Source organism: Odocoileus virginianus, chromosome 16 (genome assembly GCF_023699985.2).
Source record: "Odocoileus virginianus isolate 20LAN1187 ecotype Illinois chromosome 16, Ovbor_1.2, whole genome shotgun sequence".
NCBI classification, from domain to species: domain Eukaryota; kingdom Metazoa; phylum Chordata; class Mammalia; order Artiodactyla; family Cervidae; genus Odocoileus; species Odocoileus virginianus.
The window spans coordinates 28,183,431-28,205,582 of NC_069689.1; the positions used below are offsets into that span (position 1 = coordinate 28,183,431).

The 22,152-nt window shown below is 39.1% G+C and overlaps 1 protein-coding gene across 2 annotated transcripts in view; it reads right to left on the minus strand.

Moving 5' to 3' along the window:
- The window catches only part of MIPOL1 (mirror-image polydactyly 1), a 290,413-nt gene extending 271,651 nt beyond the window's left edge, over positions 1–18,762 (minus strand). The window contains exon 1 of one of the 2 annotated variants that reach the window (XM_020916569.2): positions 18,537–18,762. The gene's annotated coding sequence lies outside the window, so the exon portion shown is untranslated. The remainder of the gene's footprint in view (positions 1–18,536) is intronic. The other variant, XM_070478009.1, reaches the window with a different exon arrangement.
- Positions 18,763–22,152: the final 3,390 nt, after the last annotated feature.

Genomic DNA, 22,152 nt, shown 5'->3' on the forward strand with positions numbered 1-22,152 from the left:
CAACTGAGCCTGGCGTGCTGAAGTTCACGGAGTCTCAGAGAGTCAGACATAACTAAACAACAACAAAGTGCAACAGAGCTCTCTTATCCTAATAAACAACTTAAGAGACTGCCACTCTCCCTCCTTCAATTCTCACCGAGGAGTTTCTTGGTGCAGTACCAACAAATGTCAACAGTGAATATACCCAAAACTCTTTCACTGCAAGCTCATCCAGTACCCTCTTCTGAAAATACACACACACATACACTCACACTCTCTCTCTCCCTCTCACACACATTTCATATTTTTAGATCATGGATATACCTGTTCAGCTCCATCAACATTTTCAACCCCCAGATATGAGGAGAGATAATAGACAGTGACTGTTTATTGGTTAAATGAAATAAATTATACTAAATAAGTTCAAAGAACCAAATACATGAATACACTATAAAATGTTAACTCTGATCATCTCCTTGGGGAAATGCACCATTTCAGTTGTTAAAAAGCGGGACTCCCTCTAAAGTAGGAACAGAGGAAAAGAGAACCTCCCTTGGAGAGTCTACAAAGGAATGTAGTCCTAGTAACATCTTTTTAGGGCAGTAGGGATCAAGTCGTATTTCTAACCTCCAGAACTGTAAGATAATAAATGTGTGTTGTTTTAAGCCACTAGATTTGCGCTGATTTGTTACAGCTGTGCAGCAGCACTAAAAACTAAATACACACGTCTTGTTAGTCTTCTAGCTCTCATACCACCCATGTGTTCAGACACATTTTCAGCTTCTCTTACAGAACAAATTTAAAATAAAAGAGGGATCACAGTCACGAGTCAACTGGAAACTGAGTTCTTGATTATCAGGAGCCTGCCAAAAAGCGACAGATTGTTTCTCATACCATCCAAGAAAACACTAACTCAGTACAACCACATATTAGCTAAAGGATAAAACACTTTCTAAACAGTGTTCACTTTCATGCAGTCACTTCTTGCAACTAATTTAGGGCTGATTATTATGGGATCATAAAATGAATGTTTAGACACTGATGTTGTCACTCATTAATGCTGTAGCCTTTGACAAGTCACTTATTTTTTCTGTTTCAGGGAATTGAGAAATTAAGTGGTCACTAAAACATTCAATTTCACAGGCTAGTCAAGTTTCCAAAACAAAAATTGCTTCTAGACTTGTATTTTATAAAATGAAGAACATCTTAATGGAATATATCTTCAAAACAGAAAACCTTTCAAACTGAATAAATTTAACTTTGTGGAAAAAAACCAAGAACATTCTGGGAAGGCCATGGTAGGAGCTACATAATTTTTGAATCTCTTCAAATATTTCCATAAAATCAGAGAGACCAGGAGAGCAAAAACAAACCCAGGAAAGAAAAAAAAAAAAAAAAAAAAGACAAAATATCAACCTCAAAACTAGGTAAACACAAAAATACAACACCAATGACTATAAGACCTGCATGATACTCAACATCTGTGCAGGAAGAGAAAGGAACGACAGAGAGCAAAGTGGCATCTGAGAGCCATGAGCATCTCTGCACAGCAGTTATATTCTCAGCAAGCAAAGGGCCTCTACAAGGTCTCAAGTGAGGGGCCTGGAGCGGTCAAAGCCTTGTCAACTCTCAAAACATCTGGCAGTTTCTTGCACATGGAGAAACTCAAAACAGTCTAAATTCAGTAGGGAAGATACAACATGGACAAAATAAAAACAGAAGTCCAGGAAATTCCCTGGCGGCACAGTGGTTAGGACTCTGCACTCTCACAGTCCAGGGCCTGGGTTCAATTCCCAGTAGGGAAACTAAAATCCCACAGGTCATGTGGCAGGGCCAAAAACATTAAAAAATAAAGCAACATGGACAACACACAAAAAATAGCTTTAAAAAAAAGTACAGACAAAAGCTAGAGAAGGGAAGGTGATATACACAGATGATCTTAGAAAATTACTTCTCAAAAACAGGAAACAGTTTTCTAAATAATCACTTACTTTAAAAAAATTTGACAACTCATTTGCAAGATTTCAAAGGGCTTAAAAATTATTATATTCTTAAAACAAATACACTGGTTATAATCCACAATAATCTTTAGAAGTCAGGGTGAATCCAACAGTAATGTTAAAAGATGCTGGATTCTTGATTTGGTAGAAATCATTGATAGAAAAAAAAAAAGAGATAGAAATTCTAGCACTGCCCAAATGCCCACATTCTATTAAAAAAAAATCCATAATACACAAAAATAGGAAGAAGAAAAAGAGAGAGAATCCCTTACATTCAACAACAAAATATAAAATTAAAACTGTGTTTTGTCATTTTTGTTTTACATATTTATATATGTGCAGCCAAAGTCTACAAATACTTGTTTTTCACAAATTATATCATAAGTATTTTTCTTCAAACTACTTCAACGGCTGTTTAATTTCATTGGATGGCAGTATCATAATCTCCTGTTAGGGATATTACTAGAAGGAACAACGTTTTGGCAACTTAAAAGTCTCATTAAAATGAAACGTGGCGATGTTAAAGAGCAGTCTAAATTTCTATCCACTAACAGGCAAATAATACAGTCTTTTGTTTCTCATAAAGTAATCCCTAATATTTTAAAGCATGTTTTAGAAGAAAAACTTCAGTGGAGAAAATAATTAATTTCTCTAATTTAAAGATATATTTAACGTGCAGGTCAAAACCTTCCAAAGCTACCAAAACCAACCAGTTAATAATCATGTAACAAACTATTTTAAAAGAGATTTTAATTCTAAGATGGCTAACAAACAAAAATATAGGCATTTTAAAGATGTGGATGAAGATTTTTAACTAAAATGAAAATTAATCTTCTGCCAGAAATAAAGGCAATAGAAATTAAGGCACTGAAATCCTAAGTGGAGTTTCTGAACCAGTAAAGAATCACAAAGAAACTTAGACAATGAGTTTTTGTATATGAACTTTCTAAGTTCAGTTCACCTACCCAAATGAATTAGAATAATCTTGCCCACTGAGCCAGCTCATGCCACTGAATAAAATGTTCTACTTTGGGTTATCTTAAGCTACATCACACAATATCTGCAGCTCCCATGCTGGTAACAAGCTGTCTGACATAAATTAAGGAAATAGCTTCAATTTACATTAAATTTCAAAGATAATAAAGTATTAAACTATTAATTAGTTTCAAGACACGCTGCTTAAAGAAGTCTGCCGTACTTCAGAAAATATATCATTAAAAAAATGAATTGTTTTTTTAAAATTTTTGGTTGTATGTTTATGACTGAGAAAATGCCAAACAGCATCTCAACACCCAAACACAAATAGTATCTGTAAGAAATTACCATTCAAATTTCATCCGAGAATTAAATAATGCAAAAATTTTTTCTAATTGTGTGATGAACACTTATATCATTATACCTTAATATAAATTATCAATACATGAGCTTAGGTCATACTTAGTAAGACGTTACTTGCTAAAATCAAAACATTATTTAAAATAAATACATAAATAACAAAATGCACTGTTGGGGTGAAAAACTTCCTTGATCCTCTTAGGATACCTGGCAGGGGTCTGAATATTAAGCTGACAAAGGCAGATTAACAAAAGAAAAGCAGACAAATTTAATTAATTTAAGTTTTACATGACAGGGGAGCCTTTACAAAGAAATGAAGATGTGAAGAAACAGGTCTAAGCATTTTTATACTAGGTATGATGAACAGCTGAGAGTCATGGAAAAAATGTCATAGGACAAGAGTATGAGCCAACAGGTAGTAAACTGGGAAAAACTTAGCAAGGCCTGTTCGCTCAGATTCCTCTTGGTATCCTCCATCTCTGAAGATAAGGATGCTCCTTTCCTCCAGATTTAGAGAGAAGGGACCCTCTCACATGAGGGTCTTATGATCTGCTTTAGTGAAGAAAGGGAAGGTCTGAGAGTCTTTCCTGCTCCTGCCGTTTCTCAAAATCCTTCAGCTTTAAAGTATTCAATATGCCAAGGTATCATATTTGGGGGGTAGTGTGTTCTGAACCTTGCCAACGCAAACTGAAATATCCCGCAAATCACCCTTTCATAAACTAAATATTTAGGCTTTGACAAAATGTCAAAATAGAAGAGGTGAGAACTGATGGAAAAAATAACAGACAAATCCATGATTATAGCGGAAAACTGAGTGATCAGGACAATAAATACTCAGAAAATCAGCAAAGACACAGAGGACTCAGTGTTATCAACCAACTTAACCTATTTGACATTCACAGACAACTCTACCCAGAAGAGGAAAATACACAATCTTTTCAAGGGCACATGGCACATTTACCATAAAAGACCCTATTCTGGTCCATAACAACAACAAAAAAAGACCTCAACACATTGATGAGAACTGAAATCATACAATGCTATCTTATCACAACAAAATAAACCAGAAATCATTAACAGAAAGGTATCTCAAAAATGCCTAAACACTTCTAAATAGTACATGATTCAAAAAAGAAGAGTAAAGGGAAATTTTTAAATATTTCAAACTATATAAAAATGGAAACACAAAATACCAAAATTGGTGGGATGTGGCTACATCAGCAGGGCTGTTTATTTGCTCAGTCATTTCCAACTCTTTTGCGACCCCATGAACTGTAGCCCACCAGGGTCCTCTGTCCATGGGATTTCCCAGGCAAGGATACCGGAGTGGGTTGCCATTTTCTTCTCCAGGGGATCTTCTTGACTCAGAGATCGAACCTGTGCCTCCTGCATTGGCAGGCAGATTCTTCACTGCTTAGCCACAAGGGAAGCCCAAGATCAGTGCTTAGAGGGAATTTATAGTATTAAACATATATGTTAAAAAAAGGGAGGTGGATTCCCTTCTCACCGCACCCTCTCCAGCATACATCTTTTGATGTTGGCCATTCTGACTGGCCATTCTGGTCAGAGAAGGTAATGGCACCCCACTCCAGTACTCTTGCCTGAAAAATCCATGGACACAGAGGCCTGGTAGGCTGCAGTCCATGGGGTCTCCAAGAGGTGGACTCGACTGACCGACTTCACTTTCACTTTTCACTTTCACACATTGGAGAAGGAAATGGCAACCCACTCCAGTGTTCTTGCCTGGAGAATTCCAGGGATGGGAGAGCCTGGTGGGCTGCCGTCTATGGGGTCGCACAGAGTTAGACACAACTGAAGCGACTTGGCAGCAGCAGCAGCATTCTGACTGGTGTGATGTAATACTTTATTATAGTCTTGATGTGCATTTCTCAAATACTTAGTGATGTTGACCATCTTTTCATGTGCCTTTTGGCCATCTGTATGTCTTCTTTGGAGAAAAGTCTATTTTGATCTTCTGCCCATTTTTTGATTGGGTTATTTTTTTGGATACTGAGCTGCACAAATTGTCTGTATATTTTGGAGATTAAATCCTTGTTGGTTGCTTCACTTGCAAATGTTGGTGGAAATGTAAATTGGTGCAGCCACTATGGAGAACAATTAAGATGTTCTTTAGGGATAAAAGAACTTTATCCCTATAATTCTTAAAAAAAAAAAAAACAGGAGCTTTTTTAGGGATAAAAAAAACTAAAAACAGAACTACCATATGACCCAGCAATTCTATTCCTAGGCATACAGCTGAAGAAAACCATAATTTGAAAAGATACATGTACTCCAATATTCACTGCAGCACTACTTACAGTAGCCAGGACATGGAAGCAACCTAAATGTCCATCAACAGAGGAAAGGATAAAGAAGCTGTGGTACATATATACAATGGAATAATGTGGTTTGCTGTTGTTAAGTTGCTAATTTGTGTCTGACTCTTTTGTGACCCCCATGGACTGCAACCTGCAAGCTCCTCTGTCCACAGGATTTCCCAGGAAGGATACTGGAGTGGGTTGCCATTTGCTTCTCCAGGGGAATTTTCCCAAGCCAGAGATCAAACCCACATCTCCAGCACTGGCAGGCAAATTCTTTACCACTGAGCCACCAGGAAAGCCCCAATGGAATATTACTCAGCTATTAAAAAAAGAACAAAATAATGCCATTTTCAGCAAAATGGACGGACCTAGAGATCATCATACTGAGTGAAGTCAGACACAGAAAGACAAACATCATATAATATTGCTTATATGTGGACTCCAAGAAAACAACGGTACAAATGAATTTATTTACAAAACAGAAGAAGAATTACAGGTATAGAAAACAAACTTACAGTTACCAGGGGGTAAGGAGAGGGAGGGATAAACTGGGATAAATCAACATATACAAACTATCAGCACAAGGAGCTTGAGTCAGTACTCTCTAATGGCCTACACGGGAAACGAATCTAAAAAAAAAGGAGTGGATATATGTATGTGTATGACAGCCTCTCATTAATACTGGAGCTTGCAACCTTAAAAAAGATGTAGAATTAAGAGAAAATTAAACGGAAGGATGAAAATGGTAAAGAGAAAAATTAACAAAACTGAAAATGTAAAATCAACATAGAAAAATCAATGAAACCAGAGGCTGGTTCTGAGAGCAATGAAATTGATAACCCTTTTGGCCAGACTGATCAAGATAAAAATAAAGACGACATACATTGCCAACATCAGAAAGAAGAGAAGGCTATTAAAATAATTCCATATACATTAAAGACTAAAAGGGCAATTTAACACCTATAAATTCGACAAATTGCTTGAAAGATAAAATCTACCAAAGCTAACTCAGTAAGAATAACTCATCAAAATAGGCCTGTATCTACTAAAGAAATTGAATTCATAGATTAAAAAACCTTCCAACAGAGAAAACTCCAGCCTCAGAGGATATAGGATATCTTAAATCCCCTTTCTCTCCTGGAAACTTCCTATCTGAGGATTCTCTCAAATTGGACCATCTGCTCTCTAGGCCTGCTATATAGCCCTCCTTTCTGGGACATCATTTCACAGTTCTCCTGGGTTGAATCTACTACTTCCTACACCCCAGGTCTTTTTTTCACTTCTATATTTTTCAACAGCAGGATTTCTGAGGCCTTTTCAGATCTGAAAAAAATCTTTATTCTAACTTCCATACTTTACATATTGTTAGTTAACTAGCCATTCTGCTGATCAAGAAGACTGATGCTGATATATTCAATTCTTTTTTCTTATTAGGTTTTCTCTCTGGAAATCTTCAGATTTTTTTTTTAAAATTCGTGGTGCTATGAAATTTCACAAACACGTACCTATGGCTAGGCTTATTCATTTATTTTTTTTTAATTGAGCACTCCTAGGAACAGGCACATAAATGCTGTACACCTGGTTTTTAATGAAGGTTATTTTTGTTGGGATAGAATCTGGGGTAATGTTTTGCTGTCAACTTTTACAGATTTATGTTGCTTGTAAGAGTTTATAACCATTATGCATTTATTTTTTTAATAAATGAAAAGAAGTAGTCATAAAATAATACAGTAGGACCATTGTTACATTAAGGAAAAAAAGCAAACAAAGCAAAATGATGTGATTAGATACATATATAGACATAAGGAAATGCATTAAAGTCTGAAAGGATGCATTCCAGGATTCTACAGTTTTTACAAGAGCCACTAAAAGAATTATAAGGTATGTTTAATTTCCAGAATAACAGGGTAAAGAAAAAAAAAACCCACAAAATATGAATGGATTAAATGATCCAACCACCAAATACTCCGATTTTAAGACAAAGATGTCCCACTGGATTTTTTAAATCCAATTCTAAGTACACATTAGCCAAAAAAAGGCTGATATAGTTAAACCAAAATCAGAAAGAGGTCACAGATTGGATAAGACACAGGAAACATGACAACTAAAAACAGTGTGGGATCTGGATTGAGTCTTGGAACAAAAAAAGAATACTACTGTTATGGGAAAACTAATGATAAAGTATGTAATTTATTAACTAGCATTGTAACAATATTAATTTCTTGGCTTTGATAATTATACTGATTATGCATTGTGTTAACATTAGAAGTAGGTTGAAAAGTTTACAGAAACTCTCTGCTATTTCTGCAACTTTTCAGGAAGTCTAAAATTATTTCAAAAAGTTTTCAAAAAGTCAGATTAGACATTAAAAAAAAGCATATTACTAGGGATAAAAAGGGACACTTTCTTCATGGAACAAAAGTTCAATTCATAGGAAGATGGACAAATTAGAAAGCCGAATATGCTTCTAACAATATGACTTAAAATAAATAAATCAAAAATTGGCAGAAAACTACTAGGAGGAAACAAAATCCAAAATTACACAGGGAGATTTAACATAAAGTAAACTATCAGTAACAGACAGGCAAGCACATGTGAGTACACACACACACACACAAATCAATAAGAGAAGATTTTAACAAGAGCATTAACAAATTTCATGTAACAGACACAAAGTACTGTACCTCTTAACTGCAGAAGTTATTAAGACACCACTCACACAGGCATATAAAATTTGAAAAAGCACATTTCAATGATTCTTCAATTCAAATATCTGATGGTGGTTACATAGATATTAACTTTTTATTTACTCATTGAACTGTCCATATATCTTTACATACTTTTTTTAACATGTATTAAATTTCACAATAAATATTTTTAAAAGTTAACTGACCTATATTATTTATTTACATACTCTTTTTTTTTTCCAGTTTTTCAAAACTTGTTTTATTTTAAGCAGCAGAAACCTCAAGATAAAACTATGAAGATGGGAAGCTCATAAGCTCCAACAGAAAAATTAAAAAAAAAAAAGATTCAGGATTAGGGCTTCCAATAAAATCATCCCTGCTGTATTCTTGGTTAATATTTTACTTTGCAAAAAGTAAAAATAATATCCTCAAATTTGTTTGAGATGATAAAAACATTTTGAAGCTATGTTTATAAAAAATTTCAAGAACTACTATTCTTTTCATTAATTTTTTTTTTTTGGAAATTAGCAAGAGCACTTTATTAGTTAGCTACTGGAAGTGATGGAATTTCAGCTGAGCTATTTAAAATCCTAAAAGATAATGCTTTTTAAATGCTGCATTCAACTGTCAGCAAATTTGGAAAACTCAGCAGTGGCCACAGGACTGGAAAACATCAGTTTTCATTCCAATCTCAAAAAAGAGTAATGCCAAAGAATGCTCAAACTACTGTACAATTGTGCTTATTTCACATGCTAGCAAGGTTATGCTCAAAGTCTGTCAAGTTAGGCTTTGGTAATAGGTGAACAGAGAATTTCAGGATGTACAAGCTGGATTTAGAAAAGACAGAAGAACCAGAGATCAAATTGCCAACATTCATTGGATCATGGAGAAAGCAAGGGAGTCCCAGAAAAACATCTACATCTACGTCATTGACTGTGCTAAAATCTCTGCCTATGTGGATCACAATGCACTGTGACAATTGTTTAAAGAGATGGGAGTACCAGACCACCTTACCTGTCTCCTGAGAAACCCGTATGTAGGTCAAGAAGCAAGAGGACCAGACATGAAACAACTGACTGGCTCAAAGAGTATGACAAGGCTGTACACTGTCGCCCTGCTTATGTAACTTACTGAAGAGTACATGTGGAAAAGGCTGGGCAGGATGAAGCACACTGTGGAACAAGACTGCTGGGGGGAAAACCTGATGCCAAGAAAGACTGAGGGCAAAACAAGAGGCTGTCAGAGGAACAGATGGTCAGACAGCATCATCGCCTCAGTGGACATGAATCTGAGCAAACACTGCGAGATAGCAGAGGACAGAGGAGTCTGGAGTGCCACAGTCCACAGAGTCACAGAGTCAGCCACGACCTCCTGACTGGACAACTGACACCTGACAAGTCACCCCAAAATCTAGCAGCTTAGAACAACGCACATTTATTATCTCAGACTTTCTGAGGACCTGGGTACTGATCAGTTCGGTCCTCGGCTCAGAGTCTCTCACAGGGTTGAGGCCACAGTGCTAACCCAGGGCTACAGTCATCTCAAAGTTTACCTGGAACACAATCTCCCAACTTCCCTCAGTGGCTGTTGGGAGGATTCAGTTCTTAAGGAGTTCAGTTCAGTTCAGTCGCTCAGTCAAGTCTGACTCTATGCAACCCATGGACTGCAGCACTCCAGACTTCCCTGTCCCTCACCAACCCCTGGAGTTTACTCAAATTCCTGTCTATTGAGTCAGTGATGCCATCCAGCCATCTCATCCTGTCGTCCCCTTCTCCTCCCACCTTCAATCTTTTCCAGCATCAAGGTCTTCTCCAATGAGCCAGTCCTTCGCATCAGGTGACCACAGTATTGGGAGTTTCACCTTCAGCATCAGTCCAATGAATATTCGGACTGATTTTCTTTAGGATGGATTGGTTGGATCTCCTTGCAGTCCAAGGGATTCTCAAGAGTTTTCTCCAACACCACAGTTCAAAAGCATCAATTCTTGGGAGCTCAGCTTTCTTCACAGTCCAACTCTCACATCCATACATGACTACTAGAAAAACCACAGCCTTGAGTAGATGCACCTTTGTTGGCAAAGTAATGTCTCTGCTTTTTAATATTTGCTGTCTAGGTTGGTTACAGCTTTTCTTCCAAGGAGTAAGTGTCTTTTAATTTCATGGCTGCAAGTCACTATCTGCAGTGATTTTGGAGCCCAGAAAAATAAAGTCAGCCACTGTTTCCACTGTTGCCCCATCTATTTGCCATGAAGTGATCGGACTGGATGCCATGATCTTAGTTTTCTGAATGTTGAGCTTTAAACCAACTTTTTCACTCTCCTCTTTCACTTTCATCAAGAGGCTCTTTATTTCTTCTTTGCTTTCTGCCATAAGGGTGGTGTCATCTGCATATCTGAGGTTGATATTTCTCCCGGCAGTCTTGATTCCAGCTTGTGCTTCATCCAGCCCGACATTTCACACAATGTACTTTGCATATAAGTTAAATAAGCAGGGTGACAATATGCAGCCTTGACGTACTCCTTTTCCTATTTAGAACCACTCTGTTGTTCCATGTCCAGTTCTAACTGTTGCTTCCTGACCTGCACACAGACTTCTCAGGAAGTCCAGGTCAGGTGGTCTGGTATTTCCATCTCTTGAAGAATTTTCCACAGTTTGTTGTGATCCACACAGTCAAAGGCTTTGGCATAGTCAATAAAGCAGAAATAGATGTTTTTCTGGAACTCTCTTGCTTTTTCAATGATCCAACAGATGTTGGCAATTTGATCTCTGGTTCCTCTGCCTGTTCTAAATCCAGCTTGAACATCTGAAAGTTCACGGTTCACGTACTGTTGGAGCCTGGCTTGGAGAATTGTGAGCATTACTTTGCTAGCATGTGAGATGAGTGCCATTGTGCGGTAGTTTGAGCATTCTTCGGCATTGCCTTTCTTTGGGATTGGAATGAAAACTGACCTTTTCCAGTCCTGTGGCCACCGCTGAGTTTTCCAAATTTACTGGCATATTGAGTGCAGCACTTTCATGGCATCATCTTCTAGGATTTGAAATAGCCCCACTGGAATTCCATCACCTCCACTAGCCTTATTTATAGTGATGCGTCGTAAGGCCCACTTGACTTCACATTCTAGGATGTCTGACTAAAGGTGAATGATCACACCATCGTGGTTATCTGAGATGTAAAGATCTTTTTTGTATGGTTCTTCCGTGTATTCTTGCCACTTCATCTTAATATCTTTTGCTTCTGTTAGATCCATACCATTTGTCCTTTATTGTGCCCATCTTTGCATGAAATGTTCCCTTGTTGTCTCTAAATTTCTTGAAGAGATCTCTAGTGTTTCCCATTCTATTGTTTTCCTCTATTTCTTTGCACTGATCACTGAGGAAGGCTTTCTTCTCTCTCCTTGCTATTCTTTGGAACTCTGTATTCAGATGTTTATATCTTTCCTTTTCTCCTTTGCCTTTAGCTTCTCTTCCTTTCACAGCTATTTGTAAGGCCTTCTCAGACAGCCATTTTGCTTTTTTGCATTTCTTTTTCTTGGGGATGGTCTTTCCCTGTCTCCTGTACAATGTCCTAAACCTCCATCCATAGTTCTTCAGGCACTCTGTGTATCAGATCTAACCCCTTGAATCTATTTGTCACTTCCACTGTATAATGGTAAGGGATTTGATTTAGGTTGTATCTGAATGGTCTAGTGGTTTTCCCTACTTTCTTCAATTTAAGTCTGAATTAGGGAATAAGGAGTTCACGATCTAAGCCACAGTCAGCTCCTGGTCTTGTTTTTGCTGACTGTATACAGCTTCTCCACCTTTGGCTTCAAAGAATATAATCAGTCTAATTTCAGTACTGACCATCTGGTGATATCCATGTGTAGAGTCTTCTCATGTGTTGCTGGAAGAGGGTGTTTGCTATGACCAGTGCGTTCTCTTGGCAAAACTCTATTAGCCTTTGCCCTGCTTCACTCTGTACTCCAAGGCCAATTTTTCCTATTACTCCAGGTGTTTCTTGACTTCCTACATTTGCATTCTAGTCCCCTATAATGAAAAGGACATCATTTTTTGTGTATTAGTTTTAGAAGGTCTTGCAGGTCTACATAGAACCATTCAACTTCAGCTTCTTCAGCATTCCTGGTTAGGGCATAGACTTGGATTACTGTGATATTGAATCGTTTGCCTTGGAAGCGAACAGAGATCATTCTGTTGTTTATGAGATTGCATCCAAGTACTGCATTTTGGATTCTTTTGTTGCCTGTGATGGCTACTCCATTTCTTCCAAGGGGTTCTTGCCCACAGTAGTAGATATAATGGTCAACTGAGTTAAATTCATCCATTCTAGTCCATTTTAGTTTGCTGATTCCTAAAATGTCGATGTCATTCTTGCTATCTCCTGTTTGACCACCTCCAATTTGCCTTGATTCATGGACCTAACATTCCAGGTTCCTATGAAATATTGCTCTTTACAGCATTGGACTTGGCTTCTATTACCAATCACATCCACAACCGGGTGTTATTTTTGCTTTGGCTCCATCTCTTCATTGTTTCTGGAGTTATTTCTCCACTGATCTTCAGTAGCATATTGGGCACTTACCAACCTGGGGAGTTCATCTTTCAGTGTCCGATCATTATGCCTTTTCATACTGTTTATGGCATTCTCAAGAATACTGAAGTGGTTTGCCATATCCTTCTCCAGTAGACCACATTTTGACAGAACTCTTCACCATGACCTGTCCATCTTGGGTGGCCCTACACAGCATGGCTCATAGTTTCATTGAGTTAGACACATTCAATGGGGCTATTCGTAAAAGTATACTTACTGATGCTGAAGCTGAAGCTCTGATACTTTGGCCACCTGATGCAAAGAGTCAACTCACTGGAAAAGACCTTGATGATGGGAAAGATTGAGGGCAGGAGGAAAAGGGGGCAGCAGAGGATGAGATGGTTAGATGGCATCATTGATTCAATGGACATGACTTTGAGGAAATTCTGGGAGATAATGAAGGACAGGGAAGCCTGGCATGGTGCAGTCCATGTGGTCACAAAGAGTTGGACACGACTGAGCAACTGAACAATAGCAATGGGTGACTGTAATGTTTTGGGGTTAAATATCTCTCATTCCCTTTTAACCTGAGTATAAAAGAGAGGTAAGAAGAAGAAAAGAAAGGAAACACAACCTTTGTTGATTTACATAAAAGTCTACGAAAAAGACGGATATCCAGGCAGTTGTCAACACTGAGTAAAAAAAGTATCGAAAAGCATAAACTTTTTGTTATATTTTGAGATGGATATTGTCTTTTGAGCTGTTCCATCTTGGGATGGCTTGGTTGAAATTTATATCTACACGACTGAGTACATTCATAAGGTAATTAACAATTACTTCCACAAGGGCTTCCCTTGTGGCTCTGCTGGTAAAGAATCTGCCTGCAACGCAGGAGAGCTGGGCTCAATTCCTGGGTTGGAAAGATCCCCTGGAGAAGGGAAACGCTACCTACTCCAGCATTCTAGCCTGGAAAATTCCATGGACTATACAGTCCATGGGGTTGCAAAGAGTCGGACACAACTAAGCGACTTTCACTTTCAATTACCAATGGCTTGAGCCATGAAACTCAACTGTGGCACCCCTCCCTAAGTTTGAGGTCCTGTCTTCCTTAAATGCTTCACTGGGCTGTCCAGTTCATCTCTTATTTTTGGCCCCTTGCCTTTCACTTAGAACTAAAAGTATAAAAAAAAAACTTTTGAAAGTATGTTAACATATTTAGCTAACAACTCTTTTTTTAGGTAGTTTATAGAAGTCAATTTAGGTATTTACTTGAATATATGCTAATATTAACTCAGCAGTGGCCACAGGACCGGAAAAGTTCAGTTTTCATTTCACTCCCAAAGAAAGGCAATGCCAAAGAATGCTCAAACTACTGCACAATGGCACTCATCTCACACGCTAGCAAAGTAAGGCTCAAAATTCTCCAAGCCAGGTTCCAACAGTATGTGAACTGTGAACTTTCAGACGTTCAAGCTGTATTTAAAACAGGCAGAAGAACCAGAGATCAAATTGCCAACATTCACTGGATCATCAAAAAAAGCAAAAATTCCAGAAAAACACCTTTTTCTGCTTTATTGACTATGCCAAAGCCTTTGACTGTGTGGATCACAATAAACTGTGGAAAATTCTGAAAGAGATGGGAATACCAGACCACCTGATCTGCCTCTTGAGAAATCTGTGTGCAGGTCAGGAAGCAACAGTTAGAACTGGACATGGAACAACAGAGTGGTTCTAAATAGGAAAAGGAGTACGTCAAGGCTGCATATTGTCACCCTGCTTATTTAACTTATATGCAGAGTACATTGTGTGAAATGTCGGGCTGGATGAAGCACAAGCTGGAATCAAGATTGCTGGGAGAAATATCAGTAACCTCAGATAGGCAGATGACACCACCCTTATGGCAGAAAGCAAAGAAGAAATAAAGAGCCTCTTGATGAAAGTGAAAGAGGAGAGTGAAAAAGTTGGTTTAAAGCTCAACATTCAGAAAACTAAGATCATGGCATCCAGTCCGATCACTTCATGGCAAATAGATGGGGCAACAGTGGAAACAGTGGCTGACTTTATTTTTCTGGGCTCCAAAATCACTGCAGATAGTGACTTGCAGCCATGAAATTAAAAGACACTTACTCCTTGGAAGAAAAGCTGTAACCAACCTAGACAGCAAATATTAAAAAGCAGAGACATTACTTTGCCAACAAAGGTGCATCTACTCAAGGCTGTGGTTTTTTTAGTAGTCATGTATGGATGTGAGAGTTAGACTACAAAGAAAGCTGAGCTCCCAAGAATTGATGCTTTTGAACTGTGGTGTTGGAGAAGGCTCTTGAGAATCCCTTGGACTGCAAGGAGATCCAACCAGTAAATCCTAAAGAACATCAGTCCTGAATAGTCATTGGAAGGACTGATGCTAAAGCTGAAACTCCAATACTGTTGTCACCTGATGTGAAGAACTGACTCATTGGAAAAGATCCTGATGCTGGGAAGATTGAAGGCGGGAAGAGAAGGGGACAACATAGGATAAGATGGTTGGGACGGCATCACCAACCCAACAGACATGAGCTTGAGCAAGCTCCAGGAGCTGGTGATGGACAGGAAGGCCTGGTGTGCTGCAGTCCATGGGGTCACAAAGAGTCAGACATGACTGAGTGACTGAAATGAATGGAATGATGTCACCACCAACAATGAGTAGAAGATCAAATGGTCATTTATGAATAGTCATTTTCAATGCAGTAATGGTTAGTGAAGTACAAATGAACGAAGGAAGGAAGGAGAAAAGAAAATTAAAGAGAAGAATGAGAGGGAGGGATAAAGGAAGAAAAGGAGCAGAGAAAGGATGGGAAGGTAGGGAAGCAAGCAAACAGGCAAGCAAAAAAAAAAAGAAGAAAATACAAACTATATGAAATAGACACTCTATGGCCCACAACACCTAAAATACGAGCAGTCCTATCTTCACACAGTATTGCTTTAACTGAAACTCTACAAAGCAAGATGTCTATATTAACTATCTAGCCCTTTACAAAAAATTTGATGACCCCTGACACTGGAGATACCCAAATGGCCAACAGACATACAGAGGGCTGTAAATATCATTCATCAGTAGAGAAATTAGGGGAAAACCACAATGTGATATCACTACCCAATAGAATGGGTAAAATGAAAAGGATGATGCTAAATGTTTCAAGCATGTGGAAACTGATTTGAACAATTTTTTAGTAATGTATACCAGAAATGGCAGAAAGCAAAGAAGAACTAAAGAGCCTCCTGATGAAGGTGAAAGAGGAGAGTGAAAAAGCTGGCTTAAACTCAACATTCAAAACTCTAAGATCATGGTATCCCTGTCCCATCACTTCAGGACAAATAGATTGGGAAAAGTGGAAACAGTAACAGATTTTATTTTCTTGGGCTCCAAAGCCACTGCAGACAGTGACTGGAGCCATGAAATTAAAAGATGCTTGCTCCTTGGAAGAAAAGTTATGACCAACCTAGACAGCATATTAAAAAGTAGAGACATCACTTTGCCAACAAAGGTTCATCTAGTCAAAGCTATGGCTTTTCCAGTTGTCATGTGTGGATGTGGGAGTTGAACAATAATTGATCCAACTGAGCACCGAAAAACTGATGCTTTTGAACTGTGGTGTTGGAGAAGACTCTTGAGAGTCCCTTGGACTGCAAGGAGATCCAACCAGTCCATCCTAAAGGAAATGAGTCTTGAATAGTCATTGGAAGGACAGATGCTGAAGCTGAACCTCCAACACTTTGGCCACCTGATGCAAAGAACTGACTCATTAGAAAAGACCCTGATGATAGGAAAGATTGAAGGCAGAAGGAGAAGGGGACGACAGAGGACAAGATGGTTGGATGGCATCACTGACTCAATGGACATGAGTTTGAGCAAGCTCTGGGAGTTGGTGATGGAAGCATGGACAGGGAAGCATGGCATGCTGCAGGTCATGGGGTCACAAAGAGTGGGATACAACTGAGCAGCTGAACAACAACATACCAGAAATGGGCTTCCCTGGTGGCTCAGCGGTAAAGAATCCGCCTGCCAACGCAAGAGATGTAGGTTCAGTCCTTGTGCTGGGAGGATCCCATGGAGAATGGAATGGCAACCCACTCTAGTATTCTTGCCTGGGAAATCCCATGGACAGAGGAACCTGGCAGGCTGTAGTCCACTGAGTGGCAAAAGAGTGGGACGCTACTTAGCTATTAAACAACAACAACAATATCAGAAATACATATATGCATATCCTGTAACATAGTCATTTCACCAGTGGGTATATATCCAACACAAATGTATACATACATTCACCAAAATACTTAGGAAAACTGTTCATACCAGACCTATTAGTAATAGCCAAAGGCTGGATAAAATACTGCACAGCATTAAGAACAAACAACTGCTACATAACTTGTATAAATCCCACAAATATTAAGCAAAAGTGAGACACAAAAGACTATACACTGTATGTTTCCATTTATATAAAGTCAATAATCAGTAAATTTACTGATGATGTCAGAAACTGAACTGTGGGGCTTCTAGAATGTAAGTAATGCTCTTTCTTTCATCTACACACTTTGTGAAAATTCAGTGAACTGTACACTTACGATTCATGCACTTTTCTGTGTGTCTATTAACCTTTAATAATTAACACACTAAAAACATTTCATATTTACAAACTCTACGCCTTTGAAGGAAAATTGTGCACATCTGCCGTTCACTTCTCTGATTTGTCAGCGTTACCACCAATGAAATATCTTAATTCCTTTACACAGAAAGTAGTTTTAATTAATTCTCTTGGTATACTACTGCACAGGATACCCACATGTTTATGTAACCGTCATTTCAGGTTAGTTCCACAATAGATTCCAAAGAGAAACTTTGAAGAGCCAGTAACTTGTCATTGTGAAAGTTATCTGGGAAAAAGAGGGGGAAAAAAGCTCCTTAAAAGGTACTTTTGTTTGGCCCTTGTTTTGCCTCACCTTTATCTACTACCACTGTGATTTAATCTGCATAAAATGTTCAGAGGAGCTTTTCAAAAAGCCTCTTCTGGTGGAAAAGTTTTTTCTTCCCACGACATCCTAATAATGCTGTTATCTTGTGTTCATTCAGTTCCTTCCACCCACGATGCTTAAAGTAAATACTTCACAAATATTATCGGATGGTGTCATCTTCCAGCCAGGACGAGAAATGTGGGCCCAGAGACACTATGAACTCAAAAAATTCTAACAGTATCTTTCTACAGCACGGCTCCGCCTACCTAAGGAATCACCGTATTCTTTCCGAAACTTAAAGTGTGAAAACTAAAATACAAACCAGTGAGTGACTCTCAAGGGCACGGAGTCAATCCTAGGTTGAGCGAGGACCTCCAACTCACTGCCTCTTAAGGGAAAAGCAAAGCAACAACAACAACAACAAACCCTCGAATAAAAACTCAGCTGCAGCACTCTTGTAATAAGAAACAGAGGAAGATGCCGAAATCCTGCCGAGAAAGTAGACCGGAGGACCACACAACGCTGACCTTCGAGGGAGCCCCATCATTCCCGGCCGCACGGGGCCAGCATTCACCCGGTGCAGTTCCTGCGCGGCCCCATCCCCTTCCCCAAGGAGGCTGCGGCCGGAAATTCCTGACTGGTCTCAACCCACCCCTCCCTTTCTCGGACCGCCCAAACCTCCCACCCTACCCGTTTACCTGAGATGCGCCCCGCACAGCCCCGGGAGCCGACTCTGCGCTCTCGCCCAGTTTCTCAGGCCAGACGCGCAGCCTCCACGTCAGCCAATCGCAGCTCGCTCGGAGCGTCCCTGCCCCGGGTTCCTCTGCGCGAGGAGGTGCGCGCGCCCGTGAATGCCCCCGCGGGGCGCGACGGAGGAGGGGGCCCCTCGCGCGCGGCGCGCGAGGATCCACGACGAGCAGAGGCGGAGCAGACGGCGGGCGGGGGCCGGCGGCGCGCACCAGGCATGCGCATTTCGCGCCACTGGGGCCGTGGGGCGGGGCGGGGACCCTGGGCAACACAGCAAGTCCTCACTGGAGTTTGGAGAAGACAGTTTTAGTAGTTAAGGTTGTCTGGTCTGAGCTGAACAGCGCATTCTGGGAAATCAAATATTCCCCGGACAAAAGTTAATCTGGTTAGGGAAGGGAAACCACGTCCGTAACAACGTGTCTTGTGGCCTCAACTTGAGTGTTGTGGAGTTTCCACAGAAACTGGCGGAAATGGGGTTTCCGGTTCTGTTTTTGTCTTGAGGTGAGAGGGAGACTGGGGATGGTACCCCAGGGAGAGAAGAGGGACATGTTGGGAAGGAATGGTTGAATGAAAAAGGCCGCAGTCGGATTCCAGTTGGGCTAGCAAAAAGCAGTACCCACCTCTTAGACAAAGAACGCTTCTGACTAAAACTAGGAGGTGGTTACCTTTTGACAAGTACTTAAGAAAAAAATATGGATGCTTAACGTTCAGGATATGGATTCTTTAAGACAAAAGGTTGAACTTTCCAGAATTAAAAAATTAAGTCCTCAATTCGTGTACCTCCCTGTTGAAACAAGAAAAGATTATAGCGGATAGTAATTCAAATGTGATTTTTTTGTACCACAGAAAAGTGTTGCTTTTATAAATCTCACGTTAACTCCTTCAGACTCCACATAGTTATTGAGGACATACCATGTGTCAGGTACTCTTCTGAGTTTGGATAATAAGCAATAGTGATGATTTCTTAAATATCCCCGAAGAATATGTGTAATATAAAGTCTTGACGGTCTCCTATGTTAGTCGTTAAAGTTAATGAAAGGAACTTACACTTTAGTAAAAAAGAGGAGTGGGACCAAAAAAAAAAAAAAAAAAAAGAGGAGTGGGGAGGGTGAATAAACCAATGTAAATTAGTTGGAACACAGTTGTAATACAAGCTCTTGGTTATTATATTGTAATGAATGCATGGGACTCTGAAGAAATTTTCTTTTTTTATAGACTCAGCTTTGAAATCCATTTTTCTTTACTTCAGTCAAGGTCTGAACCAGATATTTATGGACAAAAAGTACCGTAAAAATGTGGGAGGCAAAAAGGAGAATGGGTCAGAGTAGATGGGGAGAGCACCCTAATCAGGAAAAAAAGGTTAGACTTGTGACAAGCTTTAAGGGCTACTCAAATTTATGTTATTAAAAAAAAAAAAAGGAGGGAGAGTTGCTTTTCCTAGCTATGGAATAGCAAGAAATATGAGAGACTAGTGATCACAACACTGAGAAAAGTCAAACCAAATAATGAATTTATAAGTTAAATTAAAACAATGTGATTATACTATTTTTCTTTGGCTAAGGGTACATTAACCCTGGTTTTTTTAAGTTCATTAGCTTGGTGCGAAAAACCTCTGGGGTAAGAAGAAAATCCATGTTTTCTTTCCTTTTAGTAACCAGTTTTTTCTTCTGTTGTTTTTATTCAGTGAGTTCAAACATTATGCCTTTTCTCCTTAGTCCTTCCCACTTACCAGAAGTAACTCTTTAATGTTCTTTTCTTGAACTTTACATGCCACAATAACTAATTTTTTCCCAACCCCTTCCACCACCACCATCACTCACATGTACATTTCTTCATTCTTAATCCTGCTAACAGTTGCGAGTCTACAAGAAATGAAAGGCCCCACTTAGAGCTTTTTTATCTGAAGCCAGTTATCAAAGCCAATATGTCCTTATCCCTCTTATAAGTTGGATAAGTATGAGAGAAGTTAAGAAAATGAACTTCATTTTCATTACAGAGAGCAAAAGAATGTCAGATCATGAATACTTTTAAGTTCACAAATATGTTTCCCACAATGTGCTAGCCACACCAATCAGTTCTGGAAATAAAATAATGAATAAAATCTATGCACACATGTAGCTTACAATATCTTTTTTATTAGTGTTCTCTAGAGATATAGAGATATAGAGATATAGAAACAACAAGGTTAGATAGATAGATAGATTTTTATTGTAAAGGGTATCTTGTTTTAATTTGCAATTTTGAGCTTAATCCTCCCCTGATCTCAGTGTCTTTGTCTTCTACCATTCCCTTTCTTAGGGTTTTGTTGGCGGCTCAGGGGTAAAGAATCTGCCTGCCAATACAGGAGACTCGGGTTCAATCCTTGGGTGGGGAAGATCCCCTAGAGAAGGAAATGGCAACCCATTCCAGTATTCTTGCCTGGAAAATCCCATGGACAGAAGATGCTTTATAGTCCGTGGGGTTGCAAAGATTCAGACACAACTTAGCAACTAAACAACATTCCCTTTCTTATGTACCTAATAAAAGAACTTCAGAATACATAAAACAAAATATGTTAGCACTGCAGAGAGAAATCCATAATTAATATAAAATTATAATCAGAGATTTCACACTCATCTCAAAAAATGATAGCAAGCAGAAAGAAAATCAGGAAGGGTATATAAGGCTTGAACAACACAATCAACCACAATGGTATTAACCAACTTACCTAACTGACTTTTATAGAAAATCTATTAACAACAGGATATACTTTCAAGTATGCATAAAATATTCCAAGACAGGCCATTATTTATATCATAAATACAAATTCATTGGAAAAGATTCAAATTGAGTGAAATTAAGAAGATGGTGGAATAGGCAACCCCAGACCCTCCTTCTTCCATGGAGACACATATTTAACAATAATACATGGGCCAATTGCCTTTGTGAGAAATCCAGAAACCAGTTAAGTGGGTCCTGAACCCAAGGTTAATGTGAAACCAACTGCATCAGTAACCAGTAAGAAATCTTGTGGCACTCACTTGCAAGTGATTCACCTCCAATATAACATGATTGGGAGTCAACTCCCATCTTCTCACTGAGAAGAAAAAGGAGAACATATATCCAGTGATCTGAATTTTCAAGAAGGTGCCTAGGGGACTGGTTTCTATCTTTCTTGAATCTAAAAACTGATAGGAACGGGCAGCCAGTTTGGGGCTGCTAAGAACAAAAGCAATCAATGTGCCCCAGACTCCACTATACTAGGGCAGAAGTTAGATGGGAGACAAGTAGCTTAGCTAACTACTGCATACAGAGGCCACAGTAAGGGAGAAAGATCCAGAAGGGGAGTCTCAGTAGAAACTGGCAAACCTCTCCAATTATTAGATTACACACACAAGCCCAAAGTGTGAGTAAGGCTTAAGATGTCTCTAGGATCTCTAGCTGGATTGATTATAGCAATTTCTCTCTGTATGAAGCCAGATCACAAAAACTGGGAGAAGTGGCTGATTTTTCAAATGCTAAAGTCCCAACAGAAGATGACAGGACGTACAAAGAATGGGGTAACATTACCCATTGAAAGGAACAAAT